This window comes from Ovis aries, chromosome 22 (genome assembly GCF_016772045.2).
Source record: "Ovis aries strain OAR_USU_Benz2616 breed Rambouillet chromosome 22, ARS-UI_Ramb_v3.0, whole genome shotgun sequence".
NCBI classification, from domain to species: domain Eukaryota; kingdom Metazoa; phylum Chordata; class Mammalia; order Artiodactyla; family Bovidae; genus Ovis; species Ovis aries.
This window is the reverse complement of record NC_056075.1, coordinates 27,873,000-27,885,373: the sequence shown is the minus strand read 5'-3', so window position 1 is coordinate 27,885,373 and position 12,374 is coordinate 27,873,000.

The window sequence follows — 12,374 nt, the reverse complement described above, 5'->3', positions numbered from 1 at the left end:
CTATTGATAGGAATTTAAATTGACTTTACTTCTCGATATACATCTGAAGAAAATGAAGTCAATATCTCAAAGAGATATTTGCACTGCCATGTTCATTGCAGCATTGTTCACTATAGCCAAGATATGGAAGCATTCTAAGCGCATGTTGAGGCATAAATGGATAAAGAAAATTTTATATTATGGGCTTCCCTGGTGGCTCAGAGGCTAAAGCATCTGCCTGCAATGCGGGAGACCTGGGTTCGATCCCTGGGTTGGGAAGATCCAATATAATGAAATAATTTAGCCATGAGAAAGAAGGAAATCTGCCATTTGTAACAATGTGGATGAACCTAGAAGACTTTCAGTTCAGTTCAGTTATTCAGTCATGTCCAACTCTTAGCAACCCCATGGACTGCAGCACACCAGGCTTCCCTGTCCATTGCCAACTCCTGGAGGTTGTTCAGATTTATATCCATGGAGTCAGTGATGCCATCCAACCATCTCATCCTCTGTCATCCCCTTCTCTTCCTGTCTTCAATCTTTCCCAGCATCAGGGTCTTTTCCAATGAGTCAGTTCTTCACATCAGGTGGCCAAATTATTGGAGCTTCAGCTTCAGCATCAGTCCTTCCAATGAATATGGGAAGGATTAATATTGAATACAGCATATTAAGTGAATTTAACCAGAGAGAAACAGACAAACACTATATGATCTCACTTATCTTAAAAAAAAATAAATAAAGTTGATTCATAGACATGAAATAGAATGTTGGTTTACCAGGGGCTGAGTGATATGGTTGACTGGGAGATTCTGTAGAGGCCTTCAGTTATAAAATGAATATACTCTGGGGTTCTAATATAGAGCAAGTGGACTAAAGTTAATAATACTGCGTTATGTACTTGCATTTTGTTTAAAGAATATGTCTTCAGCATTCTCACTGCACACACACAGAAATAATGGTAAATATAGGAGGTGGTTGATTTGTTAACTAGCCTGATTGTGGTAATCATTTTACAGAATTTATGTACGTCAAATCATCATATTGCACACTTTGCTGCTGCTAAGTCGCTTCAGTCGTGTCCGGCTCTGTGCAATCCCATAGACGGCAGCCCACCAGGCTCCCCCATCCCTGGGATTCTCCAGGCAAGAACACTGGAGTGGATTGCCATTTCCTTCTCCAATGCATGAAAGTGAAAAGTGAAAATTGAACGTGAAGTCAGTGAGTCGTGTCAGACTCAGGGACCCCATGGACTGCAGCCCACTAGGCTCCTCCATCCATGGGATTTTCCAGGCAAGAGTACTGGAGTGGGGTGCCTTTGCCTTCTCCGATTGCACGCTTTAAACATACACAAATTTATTTGTCAATGATACCTCCTTAAAGCTCCATTATGCAGTATTTTCAAGCTTTAGGAGATCATTTGATTTATTTCAGGACAGACGATCGTTCTTACTCTTTTGGAAATGTTCTCTAGCTCTAGAATCTTTAATGTCCTCAATTTCCAAATTCAAAAAATGTCTTTGAATTTTAAAGTTAAAATCCAAACATAAAAAAGCTTACATCAACATTTCTGTGACATTTCTGTAACTCTCTCTCCCCTTTCCAGTTTTGCTCCCCCAGAGGAAAGTTCTTTTAAATGACTTAGAGATATTTATGTTGGTACTTCTAAATAATTTATGTACATTGATATGTTTAAATTTTCTTGGTTTGTCGAGTTTCTACATTATCTACTTATGTAGAATAATCACTGTGAAACACACCACTATATCTCTTCTTCCCCATTCTCCTAGTAGAGTTGTATCAAATGTTTTTTGTGTGTGCTCAGTTGCTCAGTTGTGTCCAACTCTTTGTGACCCCATTGACTGTAGCCCACCAGGCTCCTCTGTCCATGGGATTTTCCAGGCAAGAATGCTTGAGTGGGTAGCTATTCCCTTATCCCTGAGATCTTCCCAAACCTGGGATTGAACCTACATTTCCTGTGTTTCCTGCATTGGCAGGCAAACTCTTTTATCACTGAGCCACCTGGGAAGCCCCACCAGACGTTTTAGTTAAATGTGTAATCACCATTTAAATTGTTTTATAAATGGCTTATATTATTATATATCTGTTGCTCATCTGAATTTTTACATGTATGTTTTGTTGCGTATCATCTGCTCACTAAATAGATGAATAATACCAAATAATCATGGGCTTTTTTGAGGGAATATTTGGGGTCTCCTAGAGTTAATAATGATTGTTTTTTGCTTGCATAATCTATAGTGTGCTTACCATCATTTACTTTTGTTACTATTAATATGTGGAGATCAGTATTTTTACTATTGTTAGTTTCATTTTTGCTCCCATTTAACTTGATTAAGTCTTTCAGAGAATCTATAAGTTCTTTTTTTTTTTTTTACATAATTTCTCTAGAACCTTCCCTCCTGGAGCTTACATTCACCAGCCATTGTATGTGTTGCTCTTTTCCCTTACTCCAGAGTTATTGTTTCCTGAAACTTGTCTTTTCCTTTTATTGGATTTATTCCCCACATTTTGCTGGGAAACAACCTCATTAACTTTTAAAGAAAAAATTCTGGGAGAAAAAAAAAAATGAGTCATTGCATATCTTAAAAGGTTTTTGTTCTATCTTCATCCTTGCTTGACATTTTGGTTGAACATATAATTCTAGTATACAGTGATTTTCCCTCATAATATTACTGAAGCTATGGATCTGATGCCTTTGACACCTCCAGCTGTTGTTGTGAACCCTAGTGATATTCTGGTCTTTGTACTATTTCAGCCACTGTGGAATATTTTACAGTCTGCTCTTTATATCCCTGATGTTCTGAAATTCCAAAATATATTCCTAGATTTGAATTTATTTTTATTTATTGTGTTGAAATAATAGTTAACTCTTTCAATCTGCAAATTAGTGTCATTTCGTTTTTGGGAATTTGGAAAGTATGGTAAAAGTATTGTTTCCTACTATATTCACTGAAAACACATTTGCTTCTTGCTTCTTTGAGGCTCTGGGAACATTGTCTGACATAAACATGATGATTTCTAAACTCATGCCTCACTCCCCACCACCTCATAGCATGCTCAGTCCAAACACCATGCATTTTTCAGGCCCTCTCTTTTTCTTCCTTCCACTCATTCAAATTTTATTAGTCACCAGTGCTGAGCCCAAGTCCCAGGAGCTCTAGCAAAACCTCTGAAAATTCTAATTTTCATGTGTCTCTCATTTGGAATTTTGTTATCAACATCTCACATTTTAGCACCAAATTAAATGCATGGCCATAGCCGTGAGAGACAGTAAAGTTACTAGTTTTCTGTTGTTGTTGTTATTATTGTTCAGTCACTGAGTTGTATCCAACTCTTTGCGACCCCATGGACAACATCATACCAGGCCTCCCGGTCCTTCACTTTCTCCCAGAGTTTGCTCAAATTCATGTCCTTTGAATCAATGATGCCATCCAACCATTTCATCCTCTGCCATCTCCTTCTCTTCCTGCCCTCAATCTTTCCCAGCCCCACTGTCTTTTCTAATGAATCAGCTCTTCTCATCTGGTGGCCAAGTATTGGAACTTCAGCATCGGTCCTTGCCATGAATATTCAGGGTTGATTTCCCTTAGGATTGACTGGTTTGATCTCCTTGCAGTCCAAGGGACTCTCAAAAGTCTCCAGAACCACAATTCAGGAGCATCGTTCTCTAGTGCTCAGCCTTCTTTATGTTATACAACTTTCACATCCATGTATGACTACTGGAACAATCATACAGTAGTCTATACAGACCTTTGTCAGTAAAATGATGTCGTTTATTTTTAATACACTGTCTAGGTTTGTCATAGTTTTCCTTTCAAGGATTTTTTTTTACCAATCTCTTTCATTTAGTATCTCTCTCTTATTTTCTCCCTTTACTTTGAGGTCAAAATACTTTAGGTAACTTAAATAGCTTAGTAACTAATTATGATAATGTTGATAATAGTTGTAATAGGTTAGAACTTTAGTTTTTATAGAAAATCTAATATTGTTTCAAACATTTTCCCTTGATATCTTCTTCCACCACTTCATCTCCCAAATAAACTATACAAATTCTTTTCAATTTTCCCAACGCTACATCATTGTAAATTACTATGACATTTTCTTAGAGAAGACAAAAAAGTTTTCTGAATGCTTAAAAAAAATAAATTTAGAAAGTGAAGCCCTTCCTTTCTCATGATGTCTGAAATACAAGCAGGCTCCAATGAAAAGGAACAGGAATCAGTTTCAGTGTTCTCAATGCACACTTTGTTATTTTCCATCTAGTACAGTATATTAGATGCCATTAGCCATATCTAAGTAGGCAGGAAAAAACTATTTCCATTAGATGTTTTCACTCAGATGAGACTTTTTAGGTTTCTCTGTTCTACCTAATATGTGCATTTTAATTTAAATATATTCTTAATAAGAGCTGAAGAAAACTCATCTCACAAAATTACCAATGTGCATTGATTTCTATGTAATAACATATTTTAAAAATTCATCCAAATATTTCTTAGTCAAGGTCTTAAATAATCTACTTGTATTATTTTAAAATGTATTCAGTTGCATTTGTAATTATATAGAGCATTTTTAGTAGTGGAATACATGATGTGATTGCAAACTTTCCAACTTCTATTTCCAAGCACATTATCAGAATCCATGAAATACCAAAGAGTTTGCCTAAAACAGAGATCTTCAGGAAGCCACCTGATGAAAACCTAGGAGAGGCAAAGTTCTGAAGGTTAAGGAAATCAAAGGCAAATATAACTAGATACCAGAAAGTGAGGTTTTGAGATGGGAAATAAAAGAAATCCTAATTTACATACAGTACTTTGGAGGACATATGTTCTGAGATAAAATGCCAACTGCTTAATTTTCATATTCATGGAAAATCTTCACTTTCAATGCTTTCATTTCAAAGGAATCTGCCAGGGATGAGGAAGGAGGTTAATTTTGACATATGAGTGATAAAAATGAAATGTCAGATTTCTGGACATATCCTACTAAAGGTAAACTGATTGTTTCCCTCAAGACGGTGCTCACACTGTTTCACTGAGATGCCTACTCTCCGTTGAATCTAAGTAAACAGATAACTTGCATATAATCAATAAAGTGCAGCAGAAGGGACACTACGTGACTCTTAGGCCAGGTGCAGCTTCTACCTGATTTGTTGGAACACCTGTCTTTGTTGCCTGGCTACCATGTAAAGAGTTTACCTACCCCAAAGCATCCATACTTTGAAGAAGCCAAGCCAAATAGAATTATAATATGTAAATTTTAATGTTGGTAGTACTAATCTTTGAGTCATTCCTGTCATGTGAATGCATATGAATTATCCCTTTGATGATTCTAGCCTCCAACTGTAGCATCACCTCCAATTTCCAAGACTACCCACCATAGGCCCTAGACATCATGAAGAAGAGTAAGGTGCCCAACTGAATAATAATTAATTTCCCAACTTGTAGACTCTACCATAATAATAAAATGACTATTTTAAGCAAATGAGTTGAAGGATTGTTAATTTGCTACAAAGAAATTTAAACCAGAAAGACATTTCTGATTTGCAGTTTGGAGCATTTAAAAATTATATATGCACCACCATTGGACAAAGAATACAACAAGTTGAATGAAACAGGTGTGATTTCTTATTTGCTTTGTAAATTTTTAAGTGAGTTGGTTGGAGATAGAGAATGTAAATAATAAACCAAAGAATGTTTGTTTGAACCAATGTGTACTTTGAGCAGAATTTCACTTTACGTACTATTTCAAAGGCACTTCCCAGGTAGCTCAGTGGTAATGAATCAGTGCAGGAGACACAAGGAAGGTGAGTTCGACTTGTGGGTCAGGAAGATACCCTGGGGTAGGACATGCAAGCCATTCCAATACTCTTGCCTGGAAAATTCCATGGAAAGAGGAGCTTGGCAGATTGCAGTCCATGGGGTCACAAAGGGATGGACATGACTGAGCATGCATGAATGCACTATTTCAAAAAAGGATATGCAAATACCTTCCTTGATGCCCTTTCTCTTTATATTCATCCTGTTAGCATATTTTGCCATTTTGAGTCTTAATTTAAAAGTCCAGTTCCCAAGATTTTGTTCCACTTTCCACAGTGTCACAAAGAATGCTAGGGTACAGAAATATTGCTAGACTCTGAGCATCACATGCTTACTGACAATGAATGCCACCCTTTGGAGATGTCCTTAGGAAGAATTAAGATTCCAAACTGTGCTGTTTATGAATTTCATATTGCCTTTTGTCAGGAGACAGGACCTTTAATTAAACCTTGAGTTTTTACAGTAATGTGTTCTGCACCAGCCTGAATCTTGATCTCCACTGATGTGCTCTATTCTGTTTTACTCCACATCAGTGGACAGGTTGCAGCTCGCTTTTTTACAAGCATGTTTCATTTGAATTTGGAATGGATGCTTCAAAGTACAAGTGAAATGGACTGGCATTTTTCCTATTTTTCTAAAGCACCTAACCTTGGAGATAGCATTGCTTTTCCAAGGTTTAACAGCTAGTTAGTATCTCGTTTAGGACTAGAACCCACAGTAAAGAATTTAAGAGGTAATTTAACAAACTTAATGGAGAACCCCTCTAGCACCAAATATTAGGTTAATAAACCAATAAGACATTTTCTTGTTCAAAAAGACTGAAAGCATGCTCCAGAAAAGAGACTTTGCAGTCAGCATGGTAAAAAAAAACCTGAAGTCTGAACCGAGCACAATGAAATTACAGAGGGGGAAATAAATAATTTTGAGTTAAAAGGAAAAGCTGGAGTGTTTTTTTTTTTTAATTTATTTATTTTTAGTTGATTGATGGTTGCTTTACAATATTGGTTTGATTTCTGTCATACATCAACATGAATTAACCATAGGTGTACATATGTCCCTTCCCTCTTGAATCGCCCTCCCACCTCTCACCCATTCCCACCCCTCTAGTTATTACAGAGCCCCAGTTTGAGTCATATAGCAAATCCCCACTGGCTATCTATTTGCCTATATTAGTATATATGCTTCCATGCTACCTTCTCCATTCTAAGTCATTGAGGAGGAAAATTATGGTGTTGGCTATGAGCCAGAGGGGAGCAGTGCTCATGCTGTCATGCCCAACCCTTTGAGACCACATGTTCTGCAGTCTCCCAGGCTTCTCTGTCCATGCAGTTTCCCAGGCAGGAATACTGGAGTGAGTGGCCAATTCCTCCTCCAGGGAATCATCCTAACCCAGGATCAAACCCATATCTCCTGCATCTTCTGCATTACAGGCAGATTTTTTAACACTAAGCCACCAGGAAAGCCCAGAGGGGAACAGAGGAGCATTTAAATGTGTTCCAGTCTTAGGGAAGAGAATGAGCAAGGACTCAAAGCGCCTAGCCTATTGAGGGGGCCAGAGGGCATTGCACGTAACTAGAGTGGAATCCAAAAAATGCCGGTAGGGATACAAGCAGACTAATATATTGGTGTCCCTCTAGACCATTATAAATAAATAGATATCAGTGTAAGTACATGCACATACATCTGCAAATATTCATTTACTTTTTAAAGAGTGGTTTACTGTCAATTGAGATAAAGATAAGGAAAAAGATTATTATTAAACTGTTTGGTTTCTACTATAGTGAAAAGGTCACCTCTACCCTAATTTTGGACTTCCCTGGTGATTCAGATGGTAAAGCATCTCCCTGGGTTGGGAAGATCCCCTGGAGAAGGAAATGACAACCCACTCCAGTATTCTTGCCTGGAGAATACCATGGATGGAGGAACTTGGTAGGCTACAGTCCATGAGGTCGCAAAGAGTCAGACACGACTGAGCGACTTCACTTCACCATAATTTCACCTCTAGCTCATCTTTTGTTCCCTGGTTAGTGTCTCAGATTGAATTGTAATGACCAGATGATGAAATTTAGGCTTGCATTTCAGATGTCTCAATGTGTAACCCAAACAGTCCAGCAAAATGTTACTTAATAGCCAGTATAAAGTTTCCCCCAAATGAAATGTAGTCAGTGAAATATTTTCCTTATTGTAACAATTTGTGTACTGTTTTAGTGTACTGTTTAGTATAGATTAGTGTTCTGAGCAACTAGTTTCCCAGCATGTCCCAGCATGGCCCTTTGGGCTGAAGCATGGGTGTGTGAGGGGAATTGAAAGTGACAGAGGGGAAGGCTGATGGCAAATGGTCTTGTGTGTTTGGTTACAACATTTGAGTAAATTCTTCAGCCCATTGAAAGGGTCAGGGAGGAGGGAGTTCTGTGTGTGTGTGCGCACGCGCGCATGTGCCCATGGGCACATGCTGGACCTCCTCTGGGTCTGGCTCTGATTCCTCCTCTGGAATTAGTTTTTAATGCTTGGAAAACAATCTCACCGGTCTTATTTAGTCTATAACTTAACAGATAGTTTTAGCCATGAAATAACCTAACAGACTGTTTAAAATCTTGTTGCCACAAATTAAGTGGTTTCCATTTTCTTTCAGCTTCATTATTAATTTTAGTTACCTTGCCTTTAGAACCTAAATTCTTCCTTCCTAACTCACCCTCAGTATCCTGGTCTTTCTATACTAAGCCCAGGACTCTTTTCATAATATATACAGATTATAACTTTATTTTTTAATATAGAGACAAAGTTGTCTTTCCCTCATTGTCAATGTGCGTGCATGTGTGTGTGTGTGTGTGTGTGTGTGTGTGTGTGTGTGTGTGAGCTCAGTTCCATTCAGTTCAGTCACTTAGTCATGTCCGACTCTTTGAGACCCCATGGACCACAGCACCCCAGCCCTCCCGGTCTATCACCAACTCCCGGAGTTTACTCATCTCCATTGAGACAGTGATGCCATTTAACCATCTCATTCTCTGTCATTCCCTCGCTTCCTGCCTTCAATCTTGCCCAGCATCAGAGTCTTTTCCAAGGAGTCAGCTTTTCACATCAGGTGTCCAAAGTATTGAAGTTTCAGCTTCAACATCAGTCCTTCCAATTAACACTCAGGACTGATCTCTTTTAGGATGGACTGGTTGGATCTCCTTGCAGTCCAAGGGACTCTCAAGAGTCTTCTCCAACACCACAGTTCAAAAGCATCAATTCTTCTGCACTAGCTTTCTTTATAATTCAACTCTCATATCCATATATGACTACTGGAAAAACCATAGCCTCTATGAGACAGACCTTTGTTGGCAAAGTAATGTTTCTGCTTTTTAATATGCTGTCTAGGTTGGTCATAACTTTCCTTCCAAGGAGTAAATATAGTAATGCCCTACTGTCTGTGAACCCCATGGACTGTAGCCTGCCAGGCTCCTCTGCCCATAGAATTTTCCAGGCAAGAACACTGGTGTGGGTTGTCATTTCCTTCTCTAGGGATCTTCCCTACACAGGGATTGAACTCACATCTCTTACATCTCCTTCATTGACAAGCAGGTTCCTTACCACATTAAGTCAATAACTTGGCCAAAGTACTGTACTGTCTCAAAACTCTTCTTGTGAAATGACCTGAGTGACCTAAAGTAATCGTATCACAAGTTGTTGATGATCTCAGGAGACAAGGTACACAGAGAACTAGCACAGTGCACATGTAACAGATGTTCCATAATAGGTGCTAATAATAAGTTTCACTGGATTAGGTCAGGCAAAGGTGTGTCTCAATATAGCTCTGCTCCTATTGTGACAAGCTAAAGGGACTTAAGGCCTTCAACAGAGTAAGACATCATTGAACATTGTACCCCTATTAGATTTAATGATTTTCTTTCTTTTGAACTTTTTTTTTCCTGTAGAATATGTAGTGTCATTTCATTCTACCAAAAACTTTGAGCATGTGATTTCAGTATTCAGCTGTAAATCTGAGGACAGAGAGTAACTCATGAATTTTGACGCCAGTTGCTTTCTGAGTCTAGAACCCAACATGGAACCCATAGTGCATTTCACTTGGCCTCATTTCAAATGGCACAGTGCATTGCAGTGATACAAAGTACATATAAGTACAGTGCAGGCCATGATTATGTGGAACGTGTTCCATAATTTTAACAAAGCCAGGTATTACCTTGGTGTCTACTTTCATGTATATCCATTCTATTTAAGTCAGCTAAAAGAGCAATCAAGTTTCAGTGAATAAAGCTACTGCCTTGGAGAATTGGAAAGTATTTTCTTCTCTGACGGTGCATTGCTATATAATTTTCTGAGATATTGTTCATTCTAGGGACAAGATTGCTACATTATACAAGGCTCCTTTCAAATCCAAATGCGTTACGCCTAAGATTTTATGTTACTCACTTCTGTCATGTCCGAGTTTTGTGACCTCATTGACTGTAGCCCACCAGGCTCCTCTGTCCATAGGATTTCCCAGGGAAGAATACTGGAGTGAGTAGCCATTCACTTCTTCAGGGGATCTTCCAGATGCAGGGATCAAACATAGGTCTCCTGCATTGCAGGTGGGTTCTTCACCAAAGAGATATAAGAGGTGCTGATTTGATATCGTGTGTGGGGAAGATCCCCTTGAGGAGGGCATGACAACCCACTCCAGTATTCTTGCCTGAGAAATCCCATGGACATAGGAGCCTGGCAAACTATAGTCTAAGGTGTCACACAGAGATGGACACAACTAAAGTGACTTAGCATGCACCTACATAGCAGACTTCATACATTACACAAGGCTGCTTTCAAATCTAAATAGGTTACACCTAAGACTGCAGAAAACTTGGGAGGTGCCTCTATAGTCCCTCTAGTCCCTGACTGGAAAGGAACTTTGAAATAACTTATTTTCATGATTTCCAACCTTATTTTAGCTGCTGATACTTTTTTGCCTCTCTAAATCAATCTTGGACAATTAATTCAACACAAATAGTACATAGAAGCCAAGTCTCTGATTAAAGATCCAGATTTTCAGCTTAGCATCTCCCATTCCTAATACATGAAATTTTTTAAATGTGAAAAGTCACTTAACTTTTCTGAGCCTTATTTTTAATCTTTGAATGGGAAAAATAGCACCTGCCTTAGTTCACAGAGTGATTGTAAAAATCAAACAGGTAATTTATGGAAAAAATATCTTTAAATTTAATATATGTCTAGAATATTATCAAGGCATGAAAATGGAAGCACACAAGTTAACACATTTTAAAATTAATAAATTGTGGTATAATCTAGAAGTATTCTAAAAAATGTAGAGAATGAAATGTTCTTGGTAGTTTATGTAATGACTCTTTTCTGGATATTCTTTGCTCAACCCAAGAATTAGGATTTAGCATATTGGGGGCTTGGGGATAAGTATATACTTTCTGCTGCAAGTAGAACAGAGTAATGTGCATTTGCTCTTTCCTAGATTATCTTCTTTCCACTTTCCTCTTCTGTCTAAGTTCTTCATTCTTTTTCCTTCGTGTTAGGACCCATATTGTTTCTCAGGATACATTGGGTACATTGCTCACAATTGCCCAGTAAGGCTGGGGATCACACAGTCAGGATTTCATTAGCATGGTTTGTGTCTCAGGAGTCAGAACTTTGCTGTTGTGAATTCTGACCCCTCTGGCAGCTGTTTTGTTTCTTCATAGAGCACTCTCTACATTACAGCTTCCCTTGTGGCTCAGATGGTAAAGAATACATTATAGCACACTAAATGATCACCTGAAGTGGTAAAATCTTACTGGGATCCATATCTCTGGAGACTAACAATTTACTAATAGAACACTGTAAGTCCCTCTTCTCTCTTTCTTGCACATTTTGAATGGAAACCAAGTGTTCTGTGTAGAGAGAGGGAGAGAATCCTGAATGTGTTTAGTAGAAAGAGGAACATAGAAACAGCTTGTCTGTGAACAGGAGCTGTAACTTCTTGGGCTAAGATGTGTTTATCCATTTTCAAACCTGGCGGACTTTCTTGTGAAGGGTAAGATACGCAAACCCACAGGCTTCCTGTAAATGTGATGAGAAAATAAACTCTGTGCTCTAGAGGCAGCCCTGGTGCCTCCCGATGTCTCATGTCTCTGTACTGCCTCAGAAATCCAGTTTCTTATATGCATGCAGACATTCTGCTGCTTAGAGCAATAATCCAGTTATGCCAAAAGAGGTGGTGACAACAGCATTTCTATGTCTTGGTCTTGCCCTTCTAATTGTGATTGCTCATGAAGATATTGGCCTTCAGTCTATCTTTGGAATCAGCAGAAAACAACCATTTTCCATTCTGAAACAGGCATGATGACTGATTGGAGTAGGTATAAAAATCACTCTCTGCTTTATGATGTGTGGATTAATGAAAGTATTAAACCATTCTAATGATAGAGAAGGAAATTATTTCCACTGTAGTTGGAAGAAGTAAAACTGTTCAATCTTAAATTAAAGAGGTCTAAAACTTTGCAAGCTCATCAAAAGTGCATGGGCAACAAAGAGGTACAAGTTTATAACCCATTCTGGAGTACCTTAAGTTCTTAACAT